Genomic DNA, 23,105 nt, shown 5'->3' with positions numbered 1-23,105 from the left:
GGGCTCTTCTGCATCAGTCTTCAATCAAGTAAATGCACCACAGGTTTGTCAGGGCATTTTCTCAATTGAGGCTTTTCTCTTCCAAAACGACTCTAGATTGTGTTAAGCTGACACGATACAACATAGCAAATCTAGGATGAACTGCATTAACTTTTTGTGCGTAAACAAGAGCAAGTATCTATTGGCCCAGATAGGGCATTGATGTCAGACCAAATCAATCATTCCACCAAAACCCAACTTGCAAGCTAATCATCGTACTGGGTTTGCTTACAGAGTGTGTGTGAAGGGCTATTCACAGGAGCTAAATAAAGTCAAAACTTCCAAGTCCCAACATCACGGAAACTGCATCATGGAGCCCCGCTTTCAACTAGCCTTCCACTTCCTGCATGCACTAGCATCTCCCAAGATCACTTGAAGCTGGAGGAAGACAGGCAGTAGTAAAAGCTCAGGTGAGGGTCCTGTAGCCCTCCTATCCATCCTTCCATTTGAGGATGTCAGTATCCCCATCGCCATTACCCTAGACCTAGTTATTGTTAAGGTTAATTTAGAAGTATGACCTAATAAATGTTGACTGTTAGACTATAATTACCATGGTGGCATTTTCTAGCCTGCTATCCATCAATTAAAACACAGACACCTGTTATATTTTAAAACAGCCTTGGTTCACCTGGGGTAGGGCATCTATTAATCACCTAAACTATCTCCCTACCAAAGTCCCATGCCATCTGCTTCTAATAATTTCTATGGAGCTACCTCCCATCCATAATCCCAAATGCTTGCTGATGTTCTTCATCTGGACCAAATCCTCCATCCATGCCGGCCATGTGCTTCATCTCCACCTCACCCATGGTGATGGCTACGTCATTCTCCTCTTCCTCTGCTGTGGCCTTCCTTCCCCCAGATCCCCTTTTGGTCTCTGTCTGACTCCTTTCCCAAGAACCTCTCTGTCCCCAAAGCCTGAGAACCTTAGCCATGCCTACCCTTTTTGCCCTGCCCGGGTGTGTTGGCTTTTTACTGGTCAAACCGGAATAATTTTTTAGGCAAGGTTACAAACATCTTTTGGGGATATGTGAATCTGCAACTAGATCAACCCCCAAGTTGTCATGACTACAAGGACAATAAATCTCTATTACATGGCAATACATACACACACACACACACACACACACACATACACATTTATGGAGTTTCTATTGTTGGATCTATATATCAATGATTTACATTAACTCACAGCAAGTAAGGTCATTTTATATCTTAAGCTAGTGAAACAAATTCCCCCCTGACGAATATGTATATTAGATTAAGTGGTCAAATAGCAATTTTCTTTAACAAACAAGGTTCTGGAGCCTCTGGAATAAACCATTGGCTTTGCCTGCCTGGTTTCTTTTTTTTTTTTTTGGTTTTTCAAGACAGGGTTTCTCTGTGTAGCCTTGGCTGTCCTGGACTCACTTTGTAGACCAGGCTGGCCTTGAACTCACAGCAATCCGCCTGCCTCTGCCTCCCAAATGCTGGGATTAAAGGCATGGGCCACCACGCCCGGCTTACCTGCCTGGTTTCTTATTAGCTGCAGTGATATAGGGGTCTAGTCCCTGTAAAGCCTGTCAGTCTCCCTCAGCTTCCAATATTTTAATAGGAACTAAAGTATGAGGCTCTCCTTATCTTCCTAAAGGAGGAAAAAAGCAAAACAACATAACAGCCAGTCCACAAGTCCCCTTCTTAAATGAAATTCAATAACTAAAGTCTATCTATGAAAAAAGCCTGCAATATCCAATTTTCACAATAATATGATTGTAAAGGCTTTTAAAGGACTATGCATTAAGAAAATAAAAGCCCAGGAGGGAGGAATGGGAGGATACAAGGGATGGAATAACAATTGAGATGTAATATGAATAAATTAATAAAATATATTTAAAAAAAGAAAAGAAAAAGCCCAATCCCAGCGTTTCAGACTGTCCCATACAGGACAGCTAATTAAGTCTGTAATTTCTCAACATTTAGAAACTGGATCACAAATGTGATTCCTAGCTTGTTTGACCATTTTCCCAATTTTATTTGGGCCCCTACTAGGTATTATTCATCCCAAATCAGCCGGAAGAAACCTTAAGAGAATGATGCCCCATTTCCTTTAAGGGGGGATCAGGTAGGTTTTTGGTGGCTTTTTGGGGATATAAAGGGTTATTATCAAGGGGAGTTGGTTACAAGTTATTATGGGTCTCACTTAGAAAGAAAACAAGGTTAGACTCAGCGATGTCTCTCTTTTCCCTTATCTTACATTCTTAGGCTTGGAGATAGGGGTTGAAAAGAAAAAAGGGGTGAATATAGAAATATATAGGGAAGATAGAAAAAAAAGTAGATGAGTGAATCTACTTAATGCCTCAATTGTCACTCACAAGGTAATTTTTAATTCACTGCTATAGAATTTTGTATATAGATGCAAAATAAGTTTAATTCTAAATACAGTGATCTAGAATTCAAATGTAAGTTTATTCTTCACACACATTACATATATATCTTCTCTAAGATGAGGTATTGTACCCATATAACTCAATGATAATACAAGATTTACTTCCAATGCTTTGAAAGTACTATTGCAGGTTGTTTAGGATAAGTAAGTTATACAAGTCAATTGTTAGTTGATCAAATCGTGGTCATGTCAATCATTAGTTTACTTTTATCTGAAGAATATACATCTTAGGTGTGGCAGATAGATATAACTCTATAGAAAGATAAGATACAACCATCAGATAAGTTGTTAAAACCTCAGAAACATACAGAATATGGCATTTTAAAATGGTTTTTGTTATTTAAGATTCACTGACAAAAAGACAGGTTAATTTCTGGCAACACCCAGCCTACCTCAAAGATGATGATGAGCATCAAAGAACTTCCTTATGGAGATGGGTTCAAATGTGGCAAACAAGCCATATCCTCGTTTCTGCCACAGACAGAATTCTGCCTAAAGAAGGGCAGGCTTGGATGCAGGCAGAGTCAACAGCCAAACTCTGCCAAGACAGGGTAAACAAGTCCTCAACAGTTCCTGCCTCACAAATATGTCTGTCAGATATATTGGTCCAGAAGACTGAAGAAGATGCTCCTGCTCCAACATTATAGAGAGCTTTGGGTGACTATTCAAGTAGAAAACTGTCTCTGTCATCTTCTCATTTGGAAAGCAATTAATCTGCACTCCCAGCATACTCAGGTAATCAAGTTTATTCTTTCTCAAGTCTCTGATGGAGTTGAAGAGCAGGTAGCTTAGTTGTTTAGGGGTTAAGATGTTTTTAGGTCTAGATAGATGTTTTAAGTTGATAATGACAAGATGTGATGAAGATTGATTTACATTCATAATTTTAGACATACCAAGATAGGAAAGATGTTTTCTTCAAAGCTGTCAAATACAATAGGCAAACCACTAAGAATATAACATTTTACATTCATAATTTTAGACATACCAAGATAGGAAAGATGTTTTCTTCAAAGCTGTCAAATACAATAGGCAAACCACTAAGAATATAACATTTATATAATTCCTGGTTGTATCATAATTCTTCTTGTTATAGGTAGTTTATTGTCTATATATGTGTAATAATATAAACATATGTAAAAATTCTTTTTTTTTAATTTGTTATTAATTTATTCTTGTTACATCTCAATGGTTATCCCATCCCTTGTATCTTCCCATTCTTCCCTCCCTCCTATTTTCCCCTTATTCCCCTCCCCTATGACTGTTCCTGAGGGGGATTTCCTCCCCCTGTATATGCTCATAGGGTATCAAGTCTCTTCTTGGTCACCTGCTATCCTTCCTCTGAGTGCCACCAGGTCTCGAAAAATTCTTAATTAATCAAATAGAATAAAAGCAAAAAAGAAATGTATTCAGTTACCAATAGTTACCTTTACATTGTGGGAAAATAAGTCATTTTTATTGGTCCATTTTCTTCTTCTCTGAATTTTCAAAAGTTTATAAATACATATGACTTGTTTGTTTGTTTGCTCATTCCTTCATTCATTTTTTTTTTGAGGCAGGGTCTCAAAAAGACCAGTCTGTCATTGAACCCACTATTTTCTAATTAAGTGCAGCAACATGGGGGTCTTGTCATAGAAAATTCTGTCATTCCCCCTCAACTTTCTATATTTTTTTAGGTTTTTTGAGACAGGGTTTCTCTGTGTAACAGAGCCCTGGCTGTCCTAGACTCTCTTTGTAGACCAGGCTGGCCTTGAACTCACAGAGATCCACCTGTCTCTGCCTCCCAAGTGCTGGGATTACAGGCGTGTACCACCATGCCTGGCTGACTTTCAATATTTTAATAGGAACTAAAGCATGCATCTCTTCCTATCCTCCTGGGTGGGGAGCACCTCTGGGCATGGCTTGGGCATTTGAAACCCCAAAGCCCATCCCCAGTGGCACACTCTTTCCAACAAAGCCACACTTACTCTAACAAGGCCACAGTCCCTAATCCCTGTCAAGTAGTACCACTCCCTAATGACCAAACATCCAAATCTATGACCCTATGGGGGCCATTCCTAATTGAACCACCAAACCAATATACACAATGTGTATCACATAGGTTTTGGTTTTGGGGAGTGTTTTTGTTTGGGTTTTGGTTTGTTTGTTTATTTGTTTGGTTGGTTTTTGTCTTGTTTTGGTTTGGGTTTGCCCCTGACACTTTTGGGCTGGGGAAAAAAATTTATCAGTAGATCTTACAAGACTTGAGCTGTTGGAGATGAGTCTTGAAGGTTCCTGCTCCCAGGATGTAGGCAAAGCCTTTGCTACCTACCCAAGTGGGGTTTAGAGTCACAGGGGACAGATCTTGCTAACATCTCGGGTTGCCCTCTAGTCCAACTCATCTTACTTATCCATTCTCCTTCCAGTGAAGACATTTAGAGTCTCTTCCACCGTGGTGCTAGGGCAGGTAGGCACTTGTGTGTAGCCTCGAGGCTGGCTCTCAGTATATGGCATTGTAGAAGCCAGACTGGGTAGGCCTTCCCATGTCTTCTCAGGACTGGGTCTTCAAAGTGGACTCTGTTGGGTCAGAGGGATGGCCTGCTCATCCCTTGGCCAACTGAATGGAACTCAGGCTTCTGGGAGGCAGTTAAAGGCAGGCCACAGCATCTTGTCTTTGCACATTCACTGGTATCTCCTTGGGGAGGTTGGAGGTGGTGGCGGCTAATATATTTTAGATGGGGCTGGTCCAGGAGAGACAGGACCTAGAAGTCTCCGAGCTTGCTGGTTCTAACAAGAAAAAATTCAGAAGACTACCCCTAGGCCTGAGCGTTCATCAAACAAATTATAGACTATCTAAGACATTATGAACATTACAACCTCAGGCCTGTGAGCCCAGACCAGCTCAGCCTGCAGGAAAGATCTGGTTTTTTGTTGTTTTTGTTTTTGTTTTTGTTTTTTCATGGAGTTTTTGCAGTTCTACACAAATCTCATTTTTTTTCTTACCTCTGATATTCATGACTCAGTCCTGGAAGTCACTGATTAATGGCACGTCTCAAGCATCAGCAGTCCTGGGCCCAGTGAGGCACCATGTCCACCAAGGCCTCTGCCCAGTGGCCTCAGGACAATCCTCATAGATCTTCTGAGCAGCAAAAGTCCTATGACACAGTGACAGGATGAGTGTGTTCACTTCCTCTGTGAAACCTTCACTCAGAGGCTTCCTTCTGCCAGATACAAAAAGCGCTACTGTGCTCAGTGACCAAGCTTTTTGTATCCTCTCCCTCTAAGACCATAAAGGACTGTAACATTTATATATAAATGGAGTAAGAATGAAAAGCAGAAGAAAAACAGTTAAAATACAAGACTATAGGACAAAGAATATGTCTCCGTTGGCCAAGTATCAAAATATGAGGGCCTGAGAGTCAGTCATCAGAACGCACGTGACAATGCCTGGCATGTTTACCTTCCCTTGTAAACTCAGCACTGGGGAGGAAAAGGCAGGAGGACCCCTGGGGCTTGCTGAACAGTCTAGCGTAACTGATGAGTTCAAGGCCAGTGGCCTTCCGAATACTGCCACAAGGTTTTCCTCTTTCTTGTACACACTCATATACTGATATATATATATATATATATATACATAAACACACATTTTAAAAAGACATGACTTGGCTCTCAGATTGTCAAAGAGCTGATTAAAGATCAGATTCTTGGGTCTGATAGTCACAGGCTGTGATTAAAATAGTGGATTAAAAGACCCCAGAACTTAAATGTTGGGCCAGCTTCTAAAAAATTCTATGCAATGATCTCCCTAGTGCAGCAGGGCTTGAGCCAGTGGGCGGAGTGAAATGTGCACTAGGAAGGAAGAAGATGGTTATCATCCCTGTCTGCACATCAGAATCCTCCAAGTCACTCGTGTGTGTGTGTGTGTGTGTGTGTGTGTGTGTGTGTGTGTGTGTTGTATGCATGTGTACATATTTGTGTTCAAGTGTATTTATGTGTGTGCATTTGTACATATTCATATTCGTAGGTATGTATATGTGTACATGTATACATGTTTATGTTCATGAGTGTGGGGGTGCATACGGTCAACATCAGGTCTTTATTCACTTTGTTTTTAATAGTCTTTCACTGAACTTCGTGCTATCTATGCTCTTTAAAGGAGCTCTAGGTAGCTTCAAAGAGTTGTGCCTAGCGTACAAATGGATCTGAATCTCATCAATTTGGAAACTCCCTGGTGATTTTAATGCAGGCAAGCTTTTGAGTCCTGCTGAGACTGAACAGAAAAAGCTCCACAGCTTTCAGATAGCTTCATGGAAGTAGCCACCTGCTTTGCCCTGGCCTGGTTGCTCACTCCAGCTGTCCCTCAGGCCCAGAGTCTCGGCTGGCAGCAAGCTGGCCAGAGTGCAAGCTTTAAATCCTTCAAACAGTACATAAAGCTGCCACTGTGGCCAGAACAACAGAGCAGACATAATAAGTTTCAAATGAATTCAAAACCTTAAGACAAGAAAATCCAAACCCTGAACACTTCCGCATAATTTTCTTTTGCTGTTTGAGATCTGGATATTTTTCCTTTTCCAAATGTTCCCATTCCTATGAAGATATAGACAGTGCCACCCACTCTGAGTCAATCAATAAAGGTCCTTAGAATCCACTGGCTCAGACTTTCTTCTAGCCAGAAATCCCAAGCCACTTGTGTCTAATTGATACTTCCAACTTCCAACAGATCCTCTTGGGCATTTACAACGGCCCACATTGTCCTGCCATGAGGAGCCCAGATGGAGGAATAAACAGCAAAAATTCCCCTGTTGGCCTGGAGAGAGCTCAGACGGGAAATTGCTTGCAAAACAAGCACAGGTGCCTGAGTCCAAACCCTAGAAATCACATTAAAAAGGCCAGGCATGGTGATGCATGCTTCTAATCACAGTGCTGGTGAGGCAGAAACAGGTGGATCCCTGGGGCTCTCTGACCAGGCAGCCTAGCCTAGAGATGTCTTGGCAAGCTCCAGTCCAGTGAGAGACTCTGTACCCCAAAGCAATGTAGATGGTGCCTAAAGAATCATACCTGAGGTTGACCTCTAACCCACATACCCGCACACACACACACACACACACACACACACACACACATACACACTTTACTTTGAATACATTGGAACAAATCCAAGAGAAAATAACATTTGAAAAAGAAATCTCAAGGACAGAGAAATTGTTACAATTTATCCTAATTGGTTTCAAATGCTAGCAAAAACTGGCAAACAATGACGATGGTGATTATGGTGGTGACACGTTTTCAGATGAAATTGTCTTTACTGCCAAGCCATTATGAAGAGCAACTTAGATGGGGCCAAATTGCTCTCTGTCCACTGGCCCATTCCTACCTGTCACTGTCCTTCACACCAGCTTGCTGTGCTCTGCAGGATCACGCTCTCTCCATCCTCCACATCCTTCTCATCCTCCCTGCCCCTGTCTAAAGGCCTTCTTCCTCTCCATCCATCACAATACCTGGCTTGAACCCAATACCTCTCTCCCAGCCAGATCTCTGTGGTCCCTCCATGCCTCCTTGCTGAATTTTCCAAAAGCCTCACTGCTTTTATCCTTTTGTTTGTGGCTCTGAATCAGTTCCTGTTCGGTGTGCCTGTCCTGATGCTCTAATCTCATGTCCCCACTGAGCATCCTAGGCTTCCCTGGGATGCACCAGTGAGATCTCTTCTATGTCTCTGGCAGCGTGGAACACAGTGCTGCTGGGCGGTACACACTGAATGAAGCAGAGGGAACTCACAGTGGAATATTTGAAGGCCATTCTGCTAACTCATCTGTAATCCTGAAATGTCTGTACTTCACCAGAGTGAGTCACAAAGGAGTCGCCATATTGTAGAGTAGTAGGTCCTACAGAGGAAAAGTAAGAAGGCTCTTGTGCTCCAGCGGCACTGGCCACATGGAGAAGCAATGGAAAGCAGCTGCCTCCCCACAGATTTCCCCAGGTCACACATAGGCGTCCCTTCCACAGTCCTCCCACTGGCAGGACCCAGAGGAGCTGCTGTTGAAAGTCCAGCACCAGGTGGATCAGTGGCTGCCTGCAAAGGCCACACTGATAAGGGCAGAGGGACACTCAAGGGGCAAAAGCATGCCAGTCTAACCTATGGTGGCTAGTGTTGTTCATTTGGCAGAATCTAGACTCCTCTGAGAGATGGGCCTCTTAAGCCATGCCTGGGGGTGGCAGACCATATCCTGATTGCATTCTTGTGGCACCATCCCCTAACTGGAACGCTTGGCTGTGTGAATGGAGAAGGGTCTACGCAGCAGCGCCATCTCTGTTCCTGGTTGTGGATACAATATGATCAGCTGCTACAAGCTCTAACAACTTTGACCTCACCCATCATGATGAGCTATACCTTGAACTGTGAGCAAAAATAAACTTTCTCTGCCTAAGGTGCTTTAGTCGGGATAATTTTATCACAGCTAAAAGAACAGAAACTCAGATATGGCCACAGGATAAAGTAGGTTGTGGAGGACAAGTGGTGATAGCCTTGGGTAGAAGTGACACCCTAGATTGAGAGATCTCAATGGAGAGCAGCCATCTAGACTCAGAAAGAATTTTTTAAAAAAGTGTCTCCATTGTCCCCTATTTGACCACTTCCCCTTGGTGGGGAGTCCTGGTGACACTCAGAGGAAGAGTAAGCAGGCTCCCAGGAAGAGATCTTGATCAGCTATGATCTTATAGTGGGGGACAAGTTCCCCTCTGTCACAGACCTAGGGGGAGGGAATAGGATGGAGGAGAGAGGGAGGGGGAACAAAAAGGTATAAGTGAGGGGATAATAATTGAGATGTAATATGAATAAATTACTTAAATAAACTATTTTTTTAAAGATGAGTGTGATCACACCACTCAAGGTAAGAGGGAAGCTCAGGGGAGTGAAATTCCACTTTAACATTCCAAAGATGTGAGCGGAGGGGTAGAGTGGGAGGGAGTAATAGCTCATCTGGTAGAATGATCAGTTTGCAAGCATTAGGACACATGTTCAATCCCCAGCACCGACACAGAAAGATGGGCACAGTGGCAACATCTGCAACCCCAGCTCTGGCAAGATGGAAACAAGGGGATCCCTGAGGCTTTCTGGCTAGCCGAGTCAGTGAGCTCCAGCTTCAGTGATAGACCTGCCTCAGCCAATAAGGAAGGGAATGCTAGGCAAGACACCCAGCATCAGCTGTGGCCCCCACACATGTGCACACAAATATGTGCATACACACTCTCTCACCTATGTATATACACACATACACACACTCAAACATACACAGACACACTCTCTCACATGTTCACACACACACACACACACACAGTGAATCTTCCCTGAAAGAAGCAAAACCGCTGTCCAACAAATGCAAACATTTCGTGGGAAAGGGTTTGCATGCCAGAGGTCAGGGGTGAACACCCTCACCAAGGAAATTAAAGGTCAGACTGACCTGGGACATAACAGAAGCAAATGGATGAACGAATAAGGGAGCTGAGCTGGCTATTTAAAGAGGTAGATGCAAATAGCATCAGCAGGAATCCATTGCAGGGACTGTGCAGCACTTGTTCACAGGAAGTTCCTTAATAAGCCACTCAGGATAGAAGCTGTGGGCTGTAGCAAATTGGCCAAAAGTCAATCCTGAGAAAATTAACTCTCCAGAACACAAATTATTGAATGTTTAGTTCACTGAATAACCAATTCACCCAAAACACTCAAACAAATCCTGTAAAACTTACCCTTAGCAGTTTGCCACAGGTATTTCACAACCTACCAAAGGTAAGTATTATGAGTGGCCTTGTCCTGACCCTTGTGTGTGATAACTTCTTGCCACACTTATATGTGTTGTATGATATGTGTGCCTGGATGCTTTCTGCGTTCTGGCAGATGGCATATTTTCACTGTCTCCACTGTCTGTTCTCTACCACCTAACGCAAGGAGGTGTTGAGAAAAATATGGGACTGTGACTGGTGGCTCCTGCCTGTAATCCCAGCACTTGGGAGGGTAAGGCAGGACAACTGCTTCTAGGTCAAACTCAACTTGGACTACAGCATGAGTGCCACAGCCTGGGTTACAGAATGAGACCTTATCTGAAGCGTTAAGTGCACAAGAAGAGTAACAGAAAGAAGAGGAGGAGAAAGGGAACAAGCAAGAAAAAGAGGAGGAAAAGGGTGGGGAGGAGGAAGAGGAGAGAGAAGAGGGCAAGAGGAAGTTGAGGATGCAGAGAAGAAAACAACTTAGAGGAAGGAACTATTATATCAATGACTAATTTTATTTGTATATGGGGGGGCAAGCATCTGAGTGGAGGTCAGTTTTCTCCTTCCATGTAAATCTCAGTTGAGTCACAAACTTGAGTTGTCTGTCACATTCACTATCTGAGCAATCTCACTGGTCCATCAAATAATATTTTTATAACAACTCACGCTTATAAGAACTGGCACGAATAGAAGAAAAAATAGGAAATAGTCTTGAACTTTTGGCACAGAAGACTTTCTGAAGATAACATCATTAGCACAGGAACTAAAATCAATAACTAATAAATGGCACCTTGTGAAACCGAAAGGCTTCTGCAAAGCAAAGGACACTATCAATAGGACAAAATGGCAGCCTACAGAATGGGAAAGATTTTTATCAAGTACACATCTGATATAGAGATAATATTTGAAATATATAAAGAACTCAAAATACTGGCCATCAAGAAATCACTTAAAACTTGGGTACAGATTCAAACAGAGAGTTATCAAAAGATGAAACACAAATGGCTGAGAAACACAAAAATATTCAACATCCTTAGTAATCAGGAAAATGCAAATCAAAACTACTTTGAGATTTCATCTTACACTAGCCAAGATTGATAAAACAAATAACAGCGCATCTTAGTGATAATGTAGAGTAAGGAGAACACTCCTCCATTGCTAGTGGGCCTGCAACTTGTACAGCCACTACTAAAATCAGTGCTGTGGTTCCTCAGGAATCTGGGAATCAATCTAACTCAAGATCCAGCTATACCACTCTTGGGCTTTTACCCAAAGGATGATTCTTCCTACTACAAAAACACTTGCTTAACCATGTCCATTACTGCTCCCTTCATAATAGCCAGAAATCTAAAACAAACTATATGTCCAACAATGGGCTAATGGATAAAGAAAATGTGGTACAATTACATAATGAAATATTACTTACCCATTAAAAAGTGAAATCATGAAATTCCCAGGTAAATGAATGGAGCTAAAGAAAAATCTATCTGGTGAGGTAACTCAAACACAAAAAGACAAATATGGTATTATTTATACATACACACACAAACAGACACACACATATGTATGTATGTATGTATGTATGTATGTATGTATGTATGTATGTATGTATTAGCTGTTAAGTCTTTAATAAAAGTACAATCCATATAACCACAAGATGTTAGGTATGGAGTAGGAGACTGCAGGGAAAGGGGGAGATGGATATCCCTAGAAAGGGAAAATAAAATAGATAAATATGGATAGATTGAAGAGGATGGGGACTGTGAGGCAAGTATCAAATGGTAGGTAGTCAGGAAAGGAATACAAGGAGAGACAGCTAAAACTAAGGGTCATTTGAGGGGTCATAATATAGTAGAAGCTTCCTAAAATATATACATATCTGAAGGTAAAGTTGAATCACCAAATAACAAGGGAGACAGAGCCTCAGCTGGACATCTTTCATCACTAAATGAAGACTCCAGGTCCAGAAATGGGTCACATCAATTAATGTAATCAAGACAGTCTCTCACATCTGGGAAGCCCAAGCAAACAGCCTTCAACTTGGAGCTCTCTTTGTCCCAATCTGCCTGGTCAATGTGGGACACAGACATCAACCCCATTGGAAGAACTTCCAAACCTGCTAACACCAGAAAAAACCAGATGGCTAGAGGCCAGCTCAAGAAGACAAGCAACCAAACTCAGAGCCATATGATAGACACCACAGGAAACCAATGATCCTATCACAGCAAGCCCTGGAGATATGAACAACCATGAAGCATAAGAAGAAGATTTTAAATCTGAGGTGATGAAAATGATAGAAACCTTGAAGAAGAAAAATAAATCTCTCAATTAAATACAGGAAATTACATTCAAACTGATGAAAGAACTGAATAAATCCTATAAAGAATTACAGGAACTTTCAATAAAACAGGAGAAAGAAATAAAACTATTCAAGACGTAAAAGGGGAACTAGAAGCAACAAAAACAAACAAACAAACAACAATCTGAGAGGCAATCTTGAATTTCAGAAACCTAGGGAAGAGAACAGGACTGGCGGACAATGCAACATCAACAGAACACAAGAGATGAAAGACAGAATCTAAAGTGGAAAAGATACGATTGAAGTTATCAATACATCAGTCAAAGAAAACATTAAAAGTAAAAAGTTCCTGACACAAAACATCCAAGAAATCTGGGACACTATAAAAATACCAAATCTAAGAATAATAGGAATACAAGAAGGAGAAGACTCCAGGCTCCATGGCCCAGAAAACATTTTCAAAATATCATAGAAGAAAATATCCCCAACCTAAAGAACAAAATGCCCATAAACATACAAGAAACCTACAGAACTCCAAATAGATTGCACCAGAAAAGAAAATTCTCCTACCATATAATAATCAAAATATTAAATGTACAGAACAAAGAAAGAATATTGAAAGTTGCAAGAGAAAAAGGCCAAGTCACATATAAAGGCAAACCTACCAAAATTACACATAACTTCTCAACAGAGATTATGAAATCCAAAAGAGCCTGTACAGATGCCTTACAGACACTAAGAGACCACAGATGCCAGCCCAGACTACTGTGCCTAGCAAAATTTTCAGTTACCATAGATGGAGAAAACAAGATACTCCATGACAAAACCAAGCTTAACAACACCTAGCCACAAATCCAGCCCTACAGAAGATACTAGAAGGAAAAGTACAACCCAAGGAAGCTAACTAGACCCAGGAAAACACAGGAAGTAAATAACCCCACATCCACAAAACCAAAAGAAAGGAAGCACACACACACACACACACACACACACACACACACACACACACACATTCCACCACCATCAAAAAGCAGATCTAACAACCACTGGTCATTAATATCGCTCAACATCAATGGCCTCAGCTCACCAATAAAAAGTGCAAACAGGACCCATCATTCTGCGGCATATGAGAAACACACTTCAGCAATAAAGATAGGTATTACCTCAGAGTAATATCTGGAAAAAGGTATTCCAAGCAAACTGAACCAAGAAGTGAGCTGAAGTAGCCATTCTAGTATCCAATAAAATAAACTTTCAACAATAACTAATCAAAAGAGATGAAGAAGGACACTTCATACTGATCAAAGGAAAAGTACACCAAGAGGATGTCTCAATCCAGAACATATATGCCCCAAACACAGGAGCACCCACATTCATCAAAGAAACATTAATAAAGCTTAGATCACACATTGAATCCTACACATTAATAGTGGGAGACTTTAACACCCAACTCTTACCAATAGATAGACTATTGAGACAAACTAAATGGAGAAATAATGAAACTAATAGATGTCATAAATTAAATTGACCTAACAGAAATCTACAGAACATTTCACCCAAACACAAAAGAATATATCTTCTTCTCAGCACCTCACAGAACCTTCTCCAAAATTAACCATATACTTGGCCATGAAGCAAACTTCAACAAACACAAAAAAGATCAAAATAACCCCATACATCTTATCAGACCACCATGAAGTAAAACTGGTATGCAACAATTAAATAAGCGACAGAAAACCTACAAACACATGGAAACTGGACAAATCCCTACTCAATGACTTCTGGGCTCAGGATGATATTAAAATAAGAAATCCATAGAATTCAATGAAAATGAAGGCACAGCATATCCAAGCCTATGGAAATCAATGAAAGCAGTGCTAAAAGTAAATTTCATAGCACTAAGCGCCTTTATAAAGAAACAAGGACATCTTGAAATTTTCAGGCAAATGGATGTTACTAAAAATGATCATTCTGAGTGAGGTAGACCAGACCCAGAAAGACACACATGTCACTTATAAGCTGATATTAGCCAAATAATACAGGATAACCACACTACAATACACAGACCTACAGAAACTAAATAGCAAGGAGGATCCTAGGGATAATGTTAAATTCTCATTTAGAAGGACAGATAGAATAGACACCAGAAGCAGTTGAAGAGAAGGAACAGGAAGGGAGCCTACCATAGAGGTCCTCTGAGAGACTCCACCCAGCAGGAGATCCAAACAGATGCTGAGACACACAGCCAAACTACGGGGTGGAGCACAGGGAGTCTTTGAGAGCAGTTGGTGAATAGAGGGGTTGGGAGCTCTACTAGGAGACCAATGGAACAAACAAATCTGGGTGGAGGAGAGGGGTGCTGGAAAGACTGATGCACCAACCAAGGACCATACAAGGTGTGGACTAGACTCTCTGCTCAGATGTAGTAGACAGACAGAACAGTCTCCCTGTGGGTTCTATAATATGGGGAATAGGAACAACTTCTGACATGAACTCTGGCCCCAACACATTGATCATTTCCCGCTGGCGGGCCAGCCTTGCCAGGCCACAGAGGAAGATGGTACAGGTAGACCAGAGGAGACTTGATAGGCTTGGGTCAGATGTTAGGGGAGGAGAGCTCCCCTTCCTGAGGACTAGCAGAGGGATGGAGAAAGGGTAGGATTGGGAGGTGACAGGGGAGGGGGGGCTACAATCGGGATGTAAAGTGAACAAAAATTTTTAAAGGCAGTCCCCCACAGACATTACCACAGGCCAGCATAATACTGACAATGCCCCTTTAAGACTCCCTTCCCAGGTAACTCTGAGTTGTGTCACGATCTTAATTGAAGCCAGTGTGGCCAAAGAGGGTTCTGGAGCAAAGAGACATACAAAAGAAATCAGGGATGGAGACACGTTATATACAAGAATGAAATTTTGTATGGGAATAAAAATTAAAATAAAATGAGGGTAAAAATACAACAAAAAAATTTTAAAAAGAAAGATCAGGACATTAATGCCTACATATTTATGTTTTGTTTTAACCTCAGAAGCATGGAGAGCAATGCAAGGAGAGCATAAAAAATGGTAATCATGCTATAAATAGACTAGTAATTGAAATGACCATGATTTGATCAATTGACAATTAACTTGTCTAATTTACTTATCCTAAACAACCTGCACTAGGATTTTCAAGGAATTGGAGGTAAACCTTGTATTCTACTTGAGTGGGTATGGGTACAATACCTCATATTAAAGTAGAAATATATATAATGTGTACATCCTAGATGTAAGAGAGAGGTGTGATTCTATTAACAGATAAGGTGAAAAACTTAGAAAAGGTCTTCAAAAACCTCAGAGTCCTACAGAATATGGCATTTAAAGATGTTTATATTGTTTTAATGATTCTATGACGACAATACAGGTTAACTCCTGGCAGCACCCAGCCTACCTCAAAGATGATGGTGAGCATCAGTGAACTTCCTTATGGAGATGGCTTCAAGTGTGTCAAAACAGCCACTGGGCAAAATGACCTCATTTCGACCATTGACAGAATTCTGCCTAAAACTTGGCAGTCTTGGATGCAGGCAGAGTCGACGACCAAACCCTACCAAGACAGGGAAAGCATGTCCTCAACAGCTCCTGTCTCACAAATATGTCTGTCAGATATACTGGGCCAGAAGGCTGAAGATGATGCTCTAATGTTTTAGAGAGTTACGGGTTACTGTTCAGGTAGCAAACTGTCTCTGTAATTTTTTTTTAATTTGGAAGCTGCTAACCTGCACTTAGTCAAGTAATTAATTTTACTCCTTCTCAAGTCTTTGATGGGGTTAAAGACCAAATAGTTTAGTTTCACAATTAAGCATAGTTGTTTAGGGGCTAAGATGTTTTTAGGTCTATATAGCTGTTTTAAGTTGATGGAGATGAGATATGATAGATATTGAATTATATTCAGAATTTTAGACTCACTGAGATAGGAAAATGTTTTCTTCAAGGTTGCCAAATACAAACAGACAAAACATGTAACATGAATATAGTTCCTGATTGTTCTGTGGTTCTTCTTGCTGTATGTAGTTTATTTTATATGTGTGTGATAATATAAATGTATATGTAAAAAAAAACTAATAAAAACAATTAAAAGAAAATGATAATCAGAAATAATTACAGTATTGAAATTTCTCTAGATGAATTGGACCAATAGGATGACTATGTCTTATAAAATGAGATCTTTTATGTTGGCTTACATGATACAGACTAGGTAGGCCCCTGCTCTCAGCTTCCCCGGAAGTACAGACAGAGAGTTGAGCAGTTGCTCTGTCCTTTGGGCTGGAAGTCCCAGGTAACACCAAATGCCTGGGGGATTCCTGAAAAACTGGTGGTCATCAGTCCACACTGGGTTGCGTATTAGTAAAATGTGATGGATAGATGCACTCAAGGCAAGAAGCCGAGGCAGACAAAAAGAGAGCACTGCTTTCTCCTTGGACCACCTAGCCCCCTGGGCCACCAGGTGGTCTCTCCCCACAGTTAATCTTTCCTGGAAATAGCCTCACAGGTGTGCCCAGTGGTGTATCTCTTAGTTGGTTCCATATCCAACAAGGCTTACAACGAAGGTTAACCATTAATAGGGAGCTCCTCCTGTTCTTCAGTGCTCCATGTCTAGTGCTCCAAAAGCCTTAGAACACATGAAGACACTGGAGAGAAGAGATGGTGTCCCGCATCATGTCCTTACTGGGGCCACAGCGTCCTTCCTTTTTCACTTCATAGGTGTCCTGCCTCTCCTGTCATTTACCAAAGACAAAGGAAATTAGTTGCCAAGAAGCAGAAGCAGAGTCTGTGCTACCACATTGTGTGAGGTTTTCCCTCATCTGCCGTTCTCTGCTCACTGGCCTGTCCTGGACCAGCGTTCTGGGAGAGGTGATAAATGAGCCCATTTTCTTTGAAGACACTGGATTTTCTAATCAGTTAAGAACAAATTTTCAAGATGTTATTAGTGCCCCTGGTGGCCAGTTCTGCCCCATTTAGTCAAATTAGCTTGAAGGCAGAGAGAGCAAGGGAGCTGGGGAAAGATTTAGTTTTGGTTTTGGTTTTGGTTTTGGTTTGTTTCTTTGGTTTTGTTCTCTCCTTCCCCCCCTCTTCTCTCTCTCTCTCTCTCTCTCTCTCTCTCTCTCTCTCTCTCTCTCTCTCTCTCTCTCTTTCTCTCTCTCTCCAAAGCCCTGGCTGCCCTGGAACTCACTACAGTTGAGGCCGGCCTCAAACTCCACATGCCTCTGCCTCCTGAGTGCTGGGATTAAAGGTAGCACTACCATGCCCAACTATAGAAAGATTTTAGTTTTTCTTTTCTTTCTTTAATTGAATTCATACAGATGTTGGCACAAAAATTAGGCTCTCAAGGAGGTTCAGAGACAGTTGGTTATGGAGCCAAATTGAGTGACAGTGTCCCAATGAAGTAACAGTTTCATAAAGTTTCATAGTATAAGGGAAGGGGCTTTCTCCAATGTGATGGAAATGCCAGGATGATGGGTTACAGAACAGCACAGGTTTTCAGAAGCTAGCTAGTGACATTGACGGAAGCTAGTGACCTTTTAGTTACAACGATGTTAGGTCAGACACAGAAGTGGCCAAGGAATGGCTGTGAAGGGGGCTAAAGATAGCCAAGATGAAGTGTAATTTATCTCTAGGACCTACAATGTCCCAACCTCTCCAGAGCCATTGAGTTCTCACTAGACAGCAAGCAACCTTGCTGAAGGTTTCATGAAAAGTGGAATTCTTTCCAGGGACTTTCACTCACACCGACCACTGATAGAAAGAAAGAAATCAACCAAATGTGTAAAGGCAGAGAACAAAGCACAAGCTCCCTTCAAAAGCTTCGCTCCCCTCTGTCTCCTTGTTGGCCAGAGTCAAACGCTTGCTGGGACATTCAGTTCCTTCTGTTGGGCACCAGCTGGAAAAGCCAGAAGCCCCAGACTGTGATGGAAGAGCAGGGCATAAAGGCAAAGGTGTAAGTATTAACATACGAAAGAATCCAGTTGGCGGGAAGACTAGAGAGCTCCCCCCCCCACCAGGGCTATGCGTAAGGAAATAGAGCATGAGCAAACGCAACCCTGCCGTCATGGGAAAGGGAGGTGGGGCTACGTGAATGAATGCACTGTAACGGACTCTTGTTTGAGCCCCAAATCCACCCCAGTTCTCTACCCCGCTTCCACTCAGTGGAGTCCTTTTCTCTTTCTCAATAAACTGTCTCTGTTTCTATCACTATCGAGGTGTCCCCAAGTCATTCATTTCAGGACCCAAAAATCTGGAAGTCTCAGCAGTCCGTCTTCAGACAGGAAGCTAAGGGACGTGAGGGCAATCTGTCTGTCAGTCATCGACGGGGTTGATTTGGTTGATCTGGCTGAGTACGGAAGTGTCTCCTCCCTTCTCAAGGCTGTGTGCACCCTCCAAAAGCTGCATGCTATGTCATAGAGGGTGACTCTCCCTAATGAGCAACTGTGCCCCTGCTAGGATCTTTAGACACCCTCCCACAGAAGCAGAGTCCTATAGGGCCCCTAGTGTGTGGCTCATTGACTGGACAGTGGGAAGTTGATCTTCTGGGAAGCACTTGTGCCATGAAAGAGTGGCATTGTCGCATACATTTCCTCAAACCTGGAGCCTAAGGAGAAATCAGTTCTGTGGGCAGTTGAGAACTTGGATTATTCACCAAGTAGCCACACGCCCAGAGGAGAGAAGACACTTCGATTCACTTTCCAACTTAGGAACCAATCAAGAGAGGCTTTCCAGGCGCCCCCTAACTCCACCATTGAAGATTTCCGTGGTGATGTCTCTGTTGTTTTCAACTTAGAGATTTTTTTTAATGGTTGTCGTATTTTTTTTTTAATCTTCATTTTTGAAATACACTTTCTAAGATGTAACTATAATTGAGTCCCAAACTCTCTGGCTTCGAAACACTTTTTCCCACTGATGCAATTATTTTCATAATGAAGCAGGTCCATCCGTGACCTATTTTCACAGGGATTGCTGTAAGAGAAGAGGGAGGGTGTGGGGAAAGTGCTGCGTACACATTAAGTAAATGTTAGTTCTGTTCCCGCCGGGTGGCCCTGACCTTTTCTGGAGAGTAGTGAGTCATTCTAAAGACACTTTTATGCCAACAGGGTCTTCCTGGCAAGTACCTGCTGGGATTCTTTAGTATTTCGTGGATAAAATGAAGACTTCAGCGACAACCAGACTCTGCAAAGCCTTGACTCCTGTTTTTACGAACGGTAGGACTCTGAGCAAGGTAATATACCACACCTGTCTTAGTTAGAAATTCTACTGCTGTGCAGGCACACCAAGACCATAGAAACCCTTATAAATAAAAACATTTGGGGGCTGGAAAGATGGCTCAGTGGTTAAGAGCACCCTCTACTCTTCCAGAGGTCCTGAGTTCAATTCCCAGCAACCACATTGATGGCTCATAACCATCTATCATGAGATCTGGTTCCCTCTTCTGGTGAGTAGGTGTACATGCAAGCAGAATACTGTATATGTAATAAATCTTTAAAAAAAATTTTTTTCATTGGAGTTGGCTTACAGTTTCAGAGGTTTAGTCCATTACCATCATGGCCGGAAGCATGGTGGTGCACATGTAGACATGGTGCTAGAAAAGGAACCAAGAGTTCCACATCTGGATAGGCAGGTAGCAGGAAGAGAGAGACACACTGAGCCTAGCTCAAGCATTTGAAACATCAACGCCCATCCCCATCCCAAGGACACACTTCCTCCGACAAGGCTATACCCACTGCGACAAGGCTAATAGTCCTCCTAATAGTCCCACTCCCTCGTGACCAAGTTCAAATCTATGAGCCTAAAGGGGGCTGTTCCTACTCAAATCTCCACAGTATCAAACCTATTTCCTCATGAGCAAAATTATACATTGAAGAATTTAATTAAAATGAGGCCACATATACATGTGTGTGTGTGTGTGTGTTCATATGTGTGTGCATGTATGTGTATATGTATATATGTCTGGGTATGTAATATACACATATATATGTCTATGTATGTGCATGGATGGATGAATACGTATATGTCTGCATGTATGAATTGTGTATATATGTGTGGATGTGTGGATGAATGTGCATATGGATGAATGTACATAAATTTGTTTATGTGTGGATATATATATGTGTGTGAATCTATGTATGTGTAGATGTGTGTGTGTGTGTGTATGTATCTATGAGTGTGTATATTATGAGACCCAACCCAAGGGAGCTGTAGTCAATCTTGATCATCAACATGACTGGATATGAAATCAACTAAAGTCATGCCTCTAGGTGGAGCTGTAAGGGCTTTTCCAGGGAGGATTAACTGACAGAGGAACCCCTTTCCTGACATGAGAGCTGAAGCTCTTCGGTATCCTAACCTGCTCTAGCTGTGATTCCACAGGAGTCCTCCAAGCCTTAAGCACCAGCCTGGGACATACTCATGAGCTGAGCAGCCACTGGCTTCTCATCCTCTCCACTGTCAGACTGCCCGAGTTGCATGGTGTAAGCCAACTTACTAACTCTCCTTTCAGTTCACACTCGCCCAGTTCACACTCCTCTAGAGATCCTGACTCATACAAGAGCCGTCTGAAAAGTGGTGGCCGTTGTTATTTCTGTGTCTGGAGGTGAATGGGTGACAGGCCAACTCTAACCCAGTGTCCCGCATGAGACAGTTCTGCTGAACCCTGGGGTATCATTATTCTCTTGTTTCCCAAAAGATAATTTCCCAGTCTCTGATCTAGGAACCCCTCCTATGGCAAAAAAAAAAGGGGGGGGGCTTTTTCTTCTGAAAGCAAGTGCCCTGGGGCATATAATGGAAATATTAATGCCATTTATTCATAGGGTCATCGAACATGAAGCCATAAATGTGACTTATGTCTACAGTTCAGCCAAGAGCCTCATGGGTAGTACACTTCACCAACACAGGCAGGCAGCAATGGCATCTCCTACATCAGTGTCCTTTTCACCTCAAAGCCCAGAAGTCAATAGGTTCTGAATTGCCACAGTGAAGGAAGAGGGGGCCTGAGAGGGGAGCAGTCTGTTGCATCCGTGTGACCTCTAGAAAGTGATCTTGTTTCTGAGCCTCAACTTTCCCCTCTGTAAACTGGCTGCACCCTCACTTCTGCTCAGGTAGTGGTGACGGGGTGTACAGTGCACGGCCACATGAGAGAAGCTGTGCTGGTAGCAGTAGGCAGGACAGGAGAGGAGAAAAGGAGGAAATGGATGAAGAGTGGCTGAGCAGCTGGCTGACCGAGTGAAGTGCTTACTGCGCATGCATAAGAACCTCACTTTGATTCCCCAGAACTCACATATTTTAAAAAAAGATATCTGAGCACAGTGGCGCATGCTTGTAATCCCAGTGCTGAGGGAAGAGAGACAGGATGATCCCTGAGGCTCTCTCGCAGACCAGTCTAGCCTAATTGGAAAGCCTCAAACCAGCCAGAGACCCTGTCTCCAAAAACACCCAAGATTGACCCCAGCCTCCACATGCACACACACTTGCACACATACAGACATGCATACAAACCCATACACACACACACACACACACACACACACACACACACACACACACACACACACACACAAAGATGGAATGCAACTGTTAAGTGTGTGCTACTTTCTCTGCTGAAGCTACGGAAGATGCTTAGACTCCATTCTCAGAGCTCCATCACACCTGCCCCCTCTCTCCAACTGAGCCCTCAGCTCTGGCCTCTTCCCTCTCCTATACTGAGACGAGTCCCTCTTGTGAGAGCACAGGAGCATCTTCTGATTGGTCTTCGATGAGGATCACTCACGTTATCTCAAGTTGTCTCCATGACAACACCAACTTCAGCATGGCCTTCTCAGGTAAGGGATGTTCTATTAGCCAGGAGGCAAGTACTTTCCAAACATCTAAATGTTTCCAAAAAAGCTGTCACTCCCTTAAATGACTGTGATTCTGTCTCTAGTTTTGCTGTTTATTTCATATAATATTATCAGAACTGCGAGGCAAAACCTGAGCCGTGGCTGTGCTAACAAACCAGGTTCAGTCACCCATGCTCAAACGGTCAACTGGACAAGAGTTAGTGAAAAACAGAGAAATTAGTCTAGTCACTGTGACCACATTAGAAGGAGGAACAAAGACCCAATCACCCTCAAATCCTGACATGAGGTTCAGGTGTAAACAGAGGGCAGGATGTGAACATACATAAGCAGTCTTGGTTAAGATGTGGGCCTGCCAGTACTCAAGAGGCAGAGGTCGGGGGTACAGTGGATCTCTGTGAGTTTGAGGCCAGCCTGGTCTACAAAGCCAGTCTAGGACAACCAAGGGTACACAGAGAAACCCTGTCTCAAAATGCCAAAAAAATAAATGGATATAAAAAATAAAGATGAAAAAAATAAATAAAAAATAAAGATGAGCTGGGGGGTGGTGGCACACACCTTTAATCCCAGCACTTGGGAGGCAGAGGCAGGAGGATCTCTGTGAGTTTGAGGCCAGCCTGGTCTACAAAATGAGTCCAGGATAGTCAAGGCTACACAGAGAAATCCTGTCTCAAAAAAAAAAAAGATGAGTATCTTCTAAAAAATAAGAAAGGAAGGAAGGAAGGAAAGGAAGAGAGGGAGAGAG

At 42.4% G+C, this 23,105-nt stretch overlaps 1 long non-coding RNA gene across 1 annotated transcript; it reads left to right on the top strand.

The window, feature by feature from the left end:
• The first annotated feature begins 19,051 nt into the window (after positions 1–19,051).
• Positions 19,052–21,471, top strand: LOC311593488. The gene is made up of 3 exons (XR_014777724.1): positions 19,052–19,287; positions 19,625–19,732; positions 21,338–21,471. It is a non-coding gene; the product is annotated as an uncharacterized lncRNA (long non-coding RNA).
• The last annotated feature ends 1,634 nt before the right edge of the window (positions 21,472–23,105 follow it).

The sequence above is a fragment of the Acomys minous genome (assembly GCF_964271855.1).
Source record: "Acomys minous genome assembly, chromosome: 1".
Taxonomy (NCBI): Eukaryota; Metazoa; Chordata; class Mammalia; order Rodentia; family Muridae; genus Acomys; species Acomys minous.
This window is presented reverse-complemented; position numbering and strand designations above follow the sequence as displayed.